Source organism: Anastrepha ludens, chromosome 6 (genome assembly GCF_028408465.1).
Source record: "Anastrepha ludens isolate Willacy chromosome 6, idAnaLude1.1, whole genome shotgun sequence".
Taxonomy (NCBI): Eukaryota; Metazoa; Arthropoda; class Insecta; order Diptera; family Tephritidae; genus Anastrepha; species Anastrepha ludens.
The window spans coordinates 12,620,236-12,634,735 of record NC_071502.1 but is presented as its reverse complement, the minus strand read 5'-3'; the positions used below and the strand labels follow the sequence as shown (position 1 = coordinate 12,634,735).

Below are 14,500 nucleotides of genomic sequence, written 5' to 3'. Positions count from 1 at the left end.
GATATAAACAGCAGGCTACAGATAAATCCGTGCAGGTAGTGAGCTGGCATACTTTGGTGTGATGAAATGTGAAAAAGTAGTGAAAACAATCCCTTCTTAAACATATCCGCTTGACGTAATGATAAAACGCCCTCTATGATAGCGAAAGGTGCCGATGAACCAAACAGCACCAAAATTGGACTACAAGTTTTTCGGAGTTCGAGTTTCAGTTTAGACTTTCGGATCCCGACAAAACAACGTACGTAACGGAGAAATGACATCGAAAATCCGGTGAGTGCTATAGTGACGGGGGTATGTGAAATAAAGTTAGACAAGGCTGAGCCAAATGGTGTTGGACCGCTGACCTAATGGATGGAGAAGTAAACACATAAAAGCCCTTAAGATGCTACGTAGGTAGGTAGGTGAGGTGGCTGTCGCAATGACACACTTAGACCTTTCGCAGGTCCATTGTGATACCACTGGAACTTATCCTTACCCTATGGGTTCCTTTCCCAACCATCCGGTAGCTTTACTAAATGAGCAACGCTTCGTTAGTTTTAGATGCTCGATGTCCACTACATCAGTTAGAAATGCCGTATCAAGAGTGCGGAACCTCCTTGTAGCTAAGCTTTCACACTCACATCAAGGTGTGTATGACTGTTTCCTCTTCTTCTGTATTAAGGCAGTTTCTACAGAAATCGAAGTACGGGAGCTGTAACCTTCTAGCGTGGCTGCCTATTCAACCTATTAATACCCCTATCATTTTTCTTATAGCTTCTCTGTTCAATCTTAACAAGCTTTTGGATCGACCACTGATCCATTTCGGTTATGTATGTCTGCTTAGTTCGCATGTGGTGAGGTTTTGCCAACTGGTATTTACCTTATTGATGGTTTTCCTATCTATAAGTTGTTTACAAGTGGCCATAGGCATAGGTATAAGCGTCTTATCCACTTGGAGGTCAAGCGTTGTACCGGTTCGAGCAAATTAATCTGCCTTGCAGTTCCCTGCTATATTCCTGTGGCTTGGCACCCAAATATGGAAGCTTAAAACATTCTATGACTACTTTTGACGAGTTTGTTTTAGATTCTAGCGCTTATATTGCTGCTTGACTGTCCGAGTATATGAAGACTTTTGGATAATACTCTCGTTTTTATTACCGTTAGTCCCTCTTTTATGGGAAGAAGCTAAATAAGACTTAATTACTTTAAGAAGAGATGGACAACCGATGAAAGCAGGAGTATTACTTGGGCTGCGATCCCACTGCAGTCGATTCTACGTTACTGGAACGACCACGATTCATATCCGACGGAAGATTGCTACTCCAACAAAATTTCTCAAACATTTATTGCGAATTTTTATGCTATTTCTACAACCACAACCGCTCCAGTGTGACTTCGTTTGTCATCATCCACATAGTTCCTCGAGCTCTGTTGCGGAGCATAGGGTCCAAGCTAATTTTTTTCTCTCCGTTGTGTTCCCTGCTTTTGCTTTTACTTGCTGCCACGCAAGTTGCAGATTCTTTTTCACAGCTTTTATTTCACTTTTGATGCAACGGCGCCATGAGCCCCTACGTCTGCCTCGGTTCCGCTGGCCCTGGGGATTCCAGTCTAGCGCTTGCCAGCTGATCTTCGTGCCTTCCTTGCGTAGTGTATGGCAGAACCGCTTCCATTTGCGCTCTCGGATTTCTTGCGCGAGTGGTTTTTGTAGGCATTGTCGGTGTTCGATATCTAATTGCCTGGCCACCAGATGTGTAGAATTTACGTCAGGCTGTGTTTTACAAACACTTGCAGCTTTTGAACGGTTTCTGCTGTTAGACGCCATGTTTCACAAGCATAGAGAAGAACAGACTTAACATTTTAATTACCTACAGATTTAAAGTTTGGTATGCACGCTGATTTGTTTGGACAGCCACTGCTTCCCCCAACTGCCGTGACTTAGCTTCCAAGATATTGAAGGCCGTTCACTTTGTCAATGCTGTTCTCTCCAATAAAGATGCATTCGCAATTATCGCCAAATATTTTGTTTTCTTTACATTGACTTTGAGTCCAGCAGTGTTAGAGTGCATTACAAGATCGTCGTTCAGTTTACTTTGCATGTTTAATCTGTGCTGAGAAAGCAAACTAGAGAAAACCGATGGGATGAAAGGAGCGAGCGAAGAGAGTTGGTGAAGGGATGGTTAGGAGGATGGGTTTAGAGTGTGTGGATTATGAACGATGACTGTTCTGCGCTTGCGTCAACTGCTTTGTGCTGAAATGATTCCACCTTATCCTCCATATATCCGACGCAAAAAGGACTCGAGGTAATTCTAAATCTCATAGCATGCATTCCTTGCGCATAATGTGCTGTGAGAAAACCCACGTGATTCGAGAGCTGAGATTTTGTCAACTTCAGAAGCTCGCCCGAGCGCTCCCGATCCACACTTTGCCAGAAGGATTTCGTGACCTTAAAGGTTTGTGTACTTGTCTGGCCAGCTTATCCGCCTCACAGTTTCCCGCAATGTCGCTGTGACCAGAAACCCAGATGAAGCTTATGTCAAAGAATACGGACGCAGACGACAGTGAGTTCAGGCATTCCCTGACCAGTTTCAAATGCGCCGTGACTGACCCGAGGGTCCTATTGCCACTTGGCTGTCGGAGTAAATATTATCAGCTGCCTCCTTGATTGCGGCTACCTCTGCCTGGAACACACTGCAATGATCCGCGAGCCTGAATTTGAGTCTGATGGTGAGCTCCCCGCAAAAAAACTCCTCCGCCAACCTTTCCTTCCAACTTCGATCCATCTGTGAACAAGTGCACCAACCCCTGTCTTCAGGTGTAGCCCCCCGTCCACTCTTCCCTTGATGGAGTATAAGTGGGGAAAGTTCCGGTTGGACTAAACGAGGGTATACATTGATCCGTTGACAGGGGGATGAACTCAAAGTTTCTAAGGATGCTTGAGTGCCCATAAGTGAGCAGTACGTGTAACGGCAATTCTGCCCACGAGGTCTACGAGTTCCACATTTAACATTGCGTTGAGCGCCAGAGTAGGAGTCGTTCGAAGTGCCGACCTCTGAACTCTCTCCAGCTTCTTCACCAATGTCGTCTTCTCTAGTGAGTTCCACCAGACTATGACTCCATACAACAAGATAGGCTTTACAATGGCATTGGGTAGCCAAAAAACAACTCTAGGCGAATGGCCCCACCTTTTATCAATTGCGCCGTTGCACCCATACAAGACGATTTTTGCCTCCCTCACTCATTCCTCAATATTGGGCTTCCATATAAGCTCACTGTCAAGGATAATACTTTGGTACTTCACCTTGCCAGAAAGCATCAGCGAAGCACCCCCTAGTGAGGGAAGTTGAGCTCTGGGTATTTTATATTTCCACGTAAATAGGACGAGCTCCGTCTTGAGAGGATTCACCGACAGGCAGTAATCCAACTACGTGCAGATATCCCTGCATCACATTGTACAGAGTATCCAGAGATTTTCCGCTAACGATTAGTGTCACGGCAATTATCCTGTATCCACCTCTCACCAGCTCCTCCAGCAAGTCATTCACAACAACAACCCAGAAAAAAGGTCTGTTATAGGCGAGAAGAAAATTTAGCGCAACTCGCTTGAACAGGAGGCATCAAAATATTAAAGCAATGGTGTTTTAGCTCAAATTTAAAGTATAATATTTCTTGTAATTATGTATTGAAAACGCAAAATATTTTTAATTCGAGTTTTTATTTAAAACCATCTACCCCAAAAGACTTTGAAATTTTCTTTGTGTCCGGATTTTTTTGTTGGTAACTGTAGGTAGGCACATTTACCTTGCACCTGTATGGACATTGAACAATGAAGCGTGATTAATTAAATTGTCGGAGACGGGGCAGCAGATGGAACGCACTGACGTTAAAGATAGAATTTGTGTGCAGTTTTCTAGTAGAAAATTAAATGTAGGTATAGATTTTGTGTATGCAAGCTTCATACTCCCTAGTAGGGTAACACATTGTGGGTATATCATATGGAAATTTTTTATAATTTAATTAAAGATTTGTGGCAGCTGGCTTGATAGGCTGACTATTTGATAAATTCAACCTACTATTGCAGCAATTGCCGAACCGAAATTAATTTCTCCTTTGCTTTTTGGTGATTGAGAAGCCAATTGTTTCCCCGTTTGTAAGTAGCAACACGTTATTTAAAGGAATTATAAATTCAATAATAAAATACAGCACATAAATCAAATATTTTAATTATAAATACTTTCCTAATCACAGGCGAGACTTGATAACACAATTTTTTGATGAAGTAATTGCCTTCGACTTCTAGACTGCAAATATTTGTTTCTTGGTATGAGTTTACAAAGCAGTTGCTGTTTATCGATATTTTCTAGTCTTCCAGGACAGACAACAATTTATAATTTTTTTTTACCATGAAATCGTATAATTAAATTTGTTGCTTTCATTTTAGAAGTAAAGGGTTTTCCAATAACAGGTGTTATTTTGAATAGCCCGCTATTTCGGTAGATGTCACTTTTGAAGCTGTCATTTTTTGATATTTGACAAGTAGAAACTACGCCATTAATAAAAATGGAATGATACTCGCTTAAACAACGCATTGGAATTATTCACGTTCACTATAAAAATGGTGAAAAATGGTCAAAAATTTGGCAGAGACGGTTCGTAAAACTCAAACATTTTTGGGTCATCGTGCAGCACCTTGTCGGACCGCAATACAGAAATTGGTAAAAAAAAATTCGAGCTGTTGGGACAAGTTAGTGATGTGAAGAATAAAACCCGTGCACGTCGCTCAAGAACAACCGAAAATATTGCTGTTGCAGCCGAAAGTGTTGAAGAAAACTCAGGTTTGTCCATTCCTCGTCGTTCTTTGGAATTATGGTAGGCATTCCGCAAACGTCATTACACCGTATTTTGCATAAAGATATGGGTCTTAAGGCTTTTAAAGTCCAGTTAACACAAGAACTCAAGCCGGCCGATCATTAACAACGTCGTGTCTTTGCTGATTGGATCGTTGATATGCATAAAAATGATCCGGAATTCGAAATCGAAAAAATCATCTTGAGTGATGAGGCCCATTTCCACCTCGGTGACTTCGTCAACAAGCAAGATTGTCGGATCTGGGGCTCAGAAAATCCAAGAGTTATTGTTGAAAAGTCTCTCTATCCTCAACGTGTGACTGTTTGGCGCGGTTTATGGTCTGGCGGAGTCATTACTTTGACCTTACTTTTTCGAAAGTGAAGCTGGAGCAACAGTTCCGGTGAATGGATTGCGCTATCGAGATATGATTAACCATTTTTTATGACCGGAATTGGATGATATTGATCTGGACAACGTTTATTTTCAACAAGACAGCGCTACGTGCCACACAAGCAAAGAAACCATTGATCTTTTATCAAACTAACACCTCTTATTGGTCACATTCTCGCCATATACCCCAGTCGAAGTCAAAGTAATTACGGGGCGCTCTTTAGTTAAAACAAAATAATTCTCCTAGTGAGAGCAGCACGGGAAGTTGGGATAAACAAAAAGCTGCCCAGGGCAAATAGTTGTGATTTAACCATCTCCCGGTAGCAGAGGTAGCTATTGTCTATTTGTAAATAGCATTTAGTGTCAGCTGGGGTCAATCGCCACCGCAGCATTATATTGTAGATAGCAAAACACATGCATTGCTTTGCCTGTCAGGTTCAAGTCCATTTTTGCGATTTACTTTAAAATTTGTATTTTGACAGGCGAAGAAAAACTAAACTCAAAAAACAAAAAAAACCCTTTTGTTTTGTTATCGCACGTTGTTCTTAGAACATTCTTCAGTTTTAATCAGTGAAGCAGTAACATTAAACTTTTTGGGACAACATGGATGTGAGTTGTTTTTTCTTATTTCATCAACTTTTCATAAAATAATGGCATCTTTATTTGAGAATTCTCTCACGAGAACAAAGAAATGTTATCTGTCATGAACCGGGAATTCGAGATGAAACACACTTAGAAAAACTTTAAAAAGGAATTTTTTTTTGCGCGGCGATTTCGTCAGCTTTACAACTATAGTAGGCATTTGTTAGGGCAAAAAACTATTTTTTTGTATTATAGCGCAACCAAAAGAAAGGGTTTTCAAAAGTAATTTTAAAAAAAGTAATGAAATATGAGAAAGTAATAGAAAATAAATGAAATGCAAATTTATACCTATAATTTAAGCACATTTAAATTCCATTCCTAATTCTTACAAGTTACTGTCCCAGTGCATGTAGTTAGCTACCTCCGAAGGGGCTGACGAAAGACAGACGAAATGTAATGCAGAGGTGGCGATTGCCCCCTGCATATATTTTGCTATCTTCATTGTAGCGATAGCGATGACCTACTACGGATAGATTGGGATGGGAGTACGGGTGTATGCCATATGGTTAACACTTCGCCAGTCTATGACCGGTCGCTTAACATACGCAACACATTTAACGAATATCCATTCGATTGCATTCTGAAAGGGTTGTTGATGATGCTACAGAAACTAAAAAATAAATAATTACCGCGTATACTTCGGTAAGTCGTTTGGCCGAGCTCCTCCTCCTATTTGTGTCGTGCGTCTTGATGTTTTGCCACAAATGGAGGGACCTACAGTTTTAAGCCGACTCCGAACGGCAAATGGTTTTTATGAGGAGCTTTCACACTCGGAAGTCTGCGATTGCCTGCCAAGGAGCGACCGCTGATATAACTAACCTAATTTTTTCTATTATTATCCACTTCCGAATGGTAGACTCGCACCAACTCATTCGGCTACGGCAGCCTATCTTCATATAATATAATACTAAGCACATACTACCGATTGTAATACCCACACATGCTAACAATAACATAAATATTTACAAATTGCTTTATTCGAGAGTTGATCTAAGATAAGAAGGAATTAATACATGAAAATTAACTATCAAATAATTTCCATCATTTTCCCAGAACCGCATAAATGTATGTAAGAAAATATTTACCATACATCAAATTGGACATTGATTTTCATAACAAAGTAAATAAAGTACTGCCATAATACTCGTTATCAGTGTTCCAAAAATAAGATACAATTTTGCTATTGTCTAATGGGTATTGGTACCCAAGCCCGAGAGTTCGGAACGCGAAAAAGCGGCAGAAGTCGCAAAATTCGGGATGTTTGATACGAGTATTATATGACCTACTGCATATCTATATACAAAACCTATACGCTAACTGAATACCTGTAACTATCGACTAAGCACTGCAAGTGTGTATGTGAGTCCTTGTTGTTTGCAAGTATTTCATCATTTTTATTGACTTGTTCTGGTACATTATAGGATATTTTCATATATGTATGTATGTACAAACATATACAGGGTGGGCCAAATAAGACCTACTAATGCAAAATGACATTTCATTTTGAGGGGAATTTGCAAGTTTTTACTGGATACATCTTTACTTGAAAGAATTTGCAAGTGAGAAAAACAGCTGATCGCAAAGTAAAAATAAACATAAATTAAAATTTTCGAATTGAAATTGCTAATGGAATGCTCTTTATCTGACAGCGATGATTAAATATAAGAAATTGTTGTGAACAGAGTAAAATCAACGGATGTCAATCTCGTTATTTTGCATTTTAATTGTTTTTTATTTATTTTTATTTAAGACGAGGTAGTTTTTATGATTTTTCTGCCAACAATTTAATCAGCTGTTCGTAAAACTTGCAAATTGATACTGGTCTATTGACTTTGCGGGATTTACAAGAATAAAGTAGGCAAGTATAACGATTGAGATTGTAGACCTCTCAGGTACTCCTACTGTATGAAATGCATTCGTAAAGCGCAGCTCCCACTTACGCAGCTACCCATAGATATCACTAAAGTCATCAAATTCGAAAAGAAGTTCAGAATTGAACTGAACAATAAGTTAAACTGGAGTATACCAGCATTTGAAAGGAAACTCGTGAGTGTACCCTGCACTGGTACACAGATGGCTCGAAGACCCCAGAATCAAGCGGTCTGAGCCGATGCGTAGTTTTCCAAGCGGAGATGTATACCATCTGTCTATGTGCAGAGATAAACTTTCCGAAATGAGCGAATTGCCATTCTGAGCGATAGTCAGGCGACACCACTCAAGACTCTATCATACTGTGAGATTAAGTCCTCACTGGTACTTGAGTGTATCGAGAAACTGAATCTATTAGGAACGCAGAATCGCATCCGGCTAATTTGGGTCCCAGAACGCAGGGATATAGCTTGGAACGAAGTTGCAGAGGTATTGGCGAAAGAGGCTGCGGCGTCGCTACTAATAGAACATGAGCCCTTCCTTGCTATGATACAACACACCATCAAGGAGAAGTTTAGGAGTAAAGAGATAGGGTTAAAGAAGGTTTGCTGGCACCAAACTATGGGCTATGCCAGGCGAAATCCTTATTGCAAGGGCACAACCGAAAGAGGTTCAAAAGACTCATAACCTTCCGTTCCCATCACAGTCGTTTCTACGTTAACGGAAAGACCCGAATTTATGTCCAGCCAAGGACTGTCACTCCAGCAACATTCCCCGTGCATGTATGCGGAATGTTTGTGCTGCTACAACAACAACTCATAACCCTCCCCAAGGATAAACTGAGAATGCTCACCGGCATTCTTACAGATCACAGCAGACTGCGTAGTTATCTGTAAATGATCGGAATATAGTACATACACTGATTCTTGCTATTTCTGCGACCTTCCCCCATGAGACTCCAATGCACCTTCTTCCTGAATGTAGCGCTATGGCGCAGAGAAGGTTGAGACATCTCGGCCAACTTCAGCCAGAAAAAAGGCACATACATACAATCCAACCCAGCTCTATACTGAGTTTAACCAGGGAACTGGGTCTGGTACCTCAGTGCTTCTGTGATGAGTAGAGCGCACAAAAGACCTTGAGGTCAAAGCGCAAACCTAGTAGAAAATCTATCTATCTATCTATCTAATGCTGGAACCCTTTAACACGTTGGCTGCCAATGTATCACTGGTGATCATTTCAAAAACCTACCCCCAGGTGCCAATGTATCACCAGTGATACACGCTTAGGCTCCTAGATTTTAGGGGCTGGGACCCTAACGGAAGGAGTTTTGGGAAAATTGAAAGTTTATTTTAAAAGAAAAAATATTTTATTTCATAGTAAAATACAAAGTTTTGAAATAATACGAAATTAAAAATGAGAAAATTCAATTCAATTCTGGAAACAGAAAAAACTATATTTTTTGTTTTTAATTTTAATGTACAGTGGCTCACAGCTTATTTCGTGTGGCTGTATGTTAAACTAAAGAATTGTAAAATTATTTTTATTTGATTTACTTTAAACAAAATTTAAATGCACAATCAAAGATAAATTATTTCTAATTACAAACATGTATAAATGCATTCAAATTTTTTCTGCTTTGGTAGAATATTTACAACAAAAACATTATTATTATTAGAAGGCCATTACGCACTGCGACCAGAGCTGATCTATTGTGAAAGGCCTATTTTGTAACCCTAGAGTTTTAGGCTTTTTAGAAATTTTAGCACAGTTTTGGGTTTGTTGTTCCAAAGATTGCATGGAGATACTACGATACCACCAAGGTGGTGAAGTCTTTGTCTGCCCAACGCAGGACATTCACAAAGCAAATGTTCTGAGCTTTCTATGTCCATTTCGCAAAAGCGGCAGACATTGGTCTCGGATAGACCAATATTGTTTAGATGGTACCTCAGGCTGCAGTGACCTGTAAGGTATCCGGTTAAAAGACGCAGATCTACTCTGTTTAGTGAGAGAAATTTGTCAGATATTCCTTTGTTGGGACTTAGGAATAGTTTGGCTTGACGCTGACCGGCACAGTTTAGCCAATGTGCGGCAAGTTTTCTTTCCTCCCATTTCCTAAGGAATTCATTAATGTGGCCTTTTGTCAGTCCACAGAAAGGCTCAGGACCAGTAAGTTGCATATTTGCTCCTTGTTTTGCAAGGTCGTCAGCCATTTCATTTCCCTCATGTCCTTCATGTCCCGGAATCCAACATAGTGTTACTGTGTTGAGGTTTCCTAACGTGTTTAGGAGGTTTAGGCAATCGTTTACCAATTTAGAGGTGATGGTTGTTGATAGAAGGGCTTTTAAAGCCGCTTGGCTATCTGAAAGTATGTAGATGTGAGTACCTCTCATTTTCCTTCTAAGGCATTCTCTCACACATATTTCAATGGCATGTATTTCTGCCTGGAATATTGTTGGGTAGGATCCCATCGGAATCGATTTTTTGAATTTGGGCCCATTGATTCCTGCCCCTGTTCTACCATTTTCCAATTTGGACCCATCAGACCCATCACCCAAAAACATAATACTAGGTAAATTGACGTCACAGCTTATTTCGTGTGTTCACTTTTACCGTTATCGGCGCCAGTAAACCGGTTAGCAATTATAAGAAATTTGTTTTGCATAGTATATTAGATTATATCCTTATTTAGTTTACACATTGAAAGTAGTCGGTTGTCCAGCTTAATTTAAAAATACCGTGATGGGTCGTCGTACGTCGATTGAAAGGCGCGAATTCGTGATTACGCATTACAAAAATGGAAAGTCGAAGAAAAAAATTGCTCAAATTGTAAATTTAAGTACTTCCACAGTACAGTACATTATTCAACGCTTTTCTCGTGAAAAAAGAGTGGTTGACAAAGGCCGCCAAGCTCCAAACAAAATTTTTACAGAAGCTGATGAAAGGTGGATATTAAGAAAAATTAAAAAAGACCCATGAATTAGTGCGCCAGCTTTGACAAAAGAGGTTGAAAAAGTACTTGGTAAGCCATGTAATCCTGAAACAATAAGAAGAATTCTGCGCAAAGCTGATTTCCATGGTCGTACAGCTCGAAACAAACCGTTTGTTAATGAGCGTAACAGAAGATTAAGGGTGGAGTTTGCCGAAAACCATGTTAATAAAGACCAAACATTTTGGAATGACGTTATTTTCGCCGACGAAAGCAAATTAAACCTCTTTGGTTCCGATGGAAAGTCTTTCGTTTGGCGTAAGCCCAACGCGGAGCTGGACCCGAAGAAACAGTAAAACACGATGGGGGCCATGTAATGGTTTGGGGCTGCATGTCAACAGCTGGTGTCGGAAACTTAGTTTTTATCGACGGAATTATGGATAAAACAGTTTATTTGAATTTATTAAAAAGTAATTTACTACAAAGTGCTGAAAAATTAGGCATTCGGGACAGGTTCAGGTTCTATCAGGACAATGATCCGAAGCATAAGTCGGAATTAGTGCAACGGTGGCTTATATGGAATTGCCCTCATGTTGTAAAAACGCCAGCACAATCACCTGATCTCAATGTAATTGAGAATTTATGGAATATTCTGGATTAAACAATTAGAAAACATAACATAAGCAACAAACAAGATCTAAAAACAGCATTGCAAGTGGAGTGGGAGAAAATATCTCCTGAATACACTGGAAAACTTGTTAGCTCCATGCAATCCCGGTTAAAAGCTGTATTAAAACAAAAAGGCTACCCCTACAAAATATTAGATTAGTAAAAACTTAATAAATTTAAACAAAAAATCATGTTTTTTCTAGTTTGGTTAAGCACACGAAATAAGGTGTGACGTGGATTTACTTATAATTTTGATTTTGCTGTATTATTTTATTTTATTTATTTATTAGAATTAATATATAATACTAAAACTAATACAAGAACGAGTACTAGCTGCCAGGGCCTACAACTCGCTTACTTGCTGTAAATATATTACTTAAGAAGAAATAATTTAAGTTTATTTATGTATGTTTGTAACAAGAAATAATTTATCTTTGAATGTACGTTTAAGTTTTTTTTCTAAATAAAGTTTATACAAAAATATTAAACTTTTTTATTTTGATGAACGGGCACACGAAATAAGCTGTGAGCCACTGTAGTTGTTGAAAATGTTTAAGACATAGGTATGGTGACCTCCAACATTGGGCGCAGTATGTTGCCACTAGTTTGGCCTTCTTCCTGGTGACTGACGACGAGTTTGTCGTCTTTAATTCTGAATAGCACATGCCGCAACGATGTCTCTTGCGCCTACCATCCTTTGTTGCTTCTGTCGACGTTATTTAAAAGTGTTTTCCTTGCGGAGGTGAGCGTGCTATTGAAGCGCTATCTTTTCCACTCATGAAAAGGATAATGCTTTGACGAAAGTCAGATATTTGCATTTTACAAGTTTTTGACACTGTTTCAGAGGACTGGGCATTATCTGCGAAGTGAATGAATTTGAGCAAGATCTGGAACCGGTTACGAGCCATAACTTGTAGGACGAATGCGTTTTTGAACAACGTGCTTGGCTTCCAATAGTCGGTTATTGCAGGGTATTTTACCATTGCCATATACATGACTATGGCCAGAAACTCCATGATCTCCTGGCGATCAGTATCTTTCCACATATTCATCCTACTGCTGCTGCGAGTACCGATGCCAGTTACTTGAGAGTTTGCATTCCTATTTGTCTCTTCAACAATAATATCCAATATCTCATCGGCCAAAAACTTTCTGTAATATTGAAATGGTGTACCGGCATCATATTGCAAAACCTGGGGTGGATTGGTAAATTCTTCTAAATTCTTCAAAGTCTCTCTGGTAGCAGGCGAGGTCCATGCTGTCGTAGTTTCCGTCTGTTCTTCATCAGCAGTATTATTAACATTTGTAGCACTAACATCGAGGTCTTCATCAATACTGTCATCACTCCTTGTATCACTGCCTGAATCTGGGATGCACTCATCTTCATCTGGACTAAAATCCTCACCACTAACACTGGAATTTTCCATTGAATTCAACGCGTCACGTATTTCCTCGGAATTCATAACTTCACAACTTCACTTCACTATATTTCACTGTAATTTGCAACCAACTGCTCGCTATGAACTCAAGTTTGATACTGATTTATTTTGATTTACTTCTTCGAAATGTGATCACCGGTGATCACATTTCAAACAAAATAAGAACAGTTTTAAAAAAACGGCAAGTGATCACTGGTGAACACAGCACAAAAACGTGCTCATGCGCGTCAGGAGCGTGACTTTTATTCCTGGTAAAAATATCTCGTTAAAATTCAAACGGGAACATGACTTTTTTTGCTTGGCACCTGGGGGTAGATTTTTTTTGTGATCACCGGTGATACGTGGCCGCCAACGTGTTAAAGGATAGTAATCAGCATTAGACATCAAAAACCATCTGATTATTACGGGGGCTTAGAAGTATAGGAGTTTCACTCTCTTTGTAGGAGTAAACTTCCGATTATGAAACGATATTGATGATCGTAGACCACTAAGATATCCTGCTGTGTTAAATGCATCTGAAAAGTGGTTTTATAAGATTTATCTTAATGTCAATTTTGCCGGGTTAATATGCCAATTAAGAAGGAAAACGTGCCACCAGGTTTGTCTCAGCCTTTTTGTCGCCAAAGCATAAATTTTCATTTCGTATATCAATATTATGGAGATTAATCGATTCGAAATCACAAAAGTGAAGTTAAACCACAAAAGTTTAAGATAAGATATTTGAAAATAATAATCAAGTTTGATGACTCAGTCAGTCTGCTGTTTATACAATTTATTCAGTAAACTGGAAAGTCTCTGCTCGCATATAAACGACATTCATTTTCGGCGTAACGTCTTTAGCTTCTTGATATGCAAAGTATGTGAATATGCAAATATCTACTTTTTGATAAGACAAAGGAATTAGGCCGTTTGTTAGCCGATAGTTTAGTTTACAAAATCCACAAAAATTGTTTCAAAGCACAGACCATCTTGACTGGTTAATATTAGGAAATTTTACAACCATTTGTTATAGAGAAAGTTTAATGAAACCTTTTTTTTTTAAATTTAACACCTCTAGTTTAATATTTCAAACACGGACAACAGAAGAAAGTCACCAGATCGCAGTTAGGATCAAGTTACCGCTTACCATTAAAGTACTCTCTTTTTTCATTGCATTATTTAAGTTCTATAGCAAACAAAAAACTTTAACAAATTGTCTATGTATTGTATAAGCAACGATTTTGTTAATTTTGAGCAAAATACGAGTAAACAAAACGGGCGGCACCGCACAGCGGTTGCAGAGCAACAACTTCACTTTCTGATCCAGCTTGTGGCATTTCGCCAATCTTTTCTGACGTTAATTAAGTTTTAGTTTGCGAATTTGCTTGCACTTTACACTCGAGTTTATAATTAAATGCTTACACAATTCTTTCAGTTAACTCTTCCAGCGCAATACTATATTTACATAAAATTTTCTACCGAGATGTTTTGCTTTCTTGAAGTGAGACACTGACTTTTCGCCAGCAACTTTCAGCGCACTTAGTTGCCAGACGCTTGAATTAAAAGCTGAATAATAAAGAAGGCGAATAATAGAAGGCATAACACTACGCGTATTCTATGCATGAAAAGCTACTTACAATATTTGCAGCTTTTGCACAATAATTTGTTATAGCTGTCAAAATCGGTAATTTGTGACTTGACTTAGGTACAAAACTGCATATACGAAATATAAAAGCTTGTAAGTGTAAATTTTAGAAAC

General features: G+C 39.1%; 1 protein-coding gene across 6 annotated transcripts in view; it reads right to left on the bottom strand.

Annotated features, from left to right (window-relative positions):
- LOC128868770 (solute carrier family 35 member F5) overlaps positions 1-14,470 on the bottom strand; it is a 33,138-nt gene extending 18,668 nt beyond the window's left edge. For 2 of the 6 annotated variants that reach the window (XM_054111245.1, XM_054111250.1), the window contains exon 1: positions 14,164-14,286. The gene's annotated coding sequence lies outside the window, so the exon portion shown is untranslated. Of the gene's footprint in view, positions 1-13,727; positions 13,836-13,888; positions 14,288-14,378 lie in introns of those variants that run through there. The other 4 variants (XM_054111247.1, XM_054111251.1, XM_054111246.1 and 1 more) reach the window with 4 other exon arrangements.
- Positions 14,471-14,500: the final 30 nt, after the last annotated feature.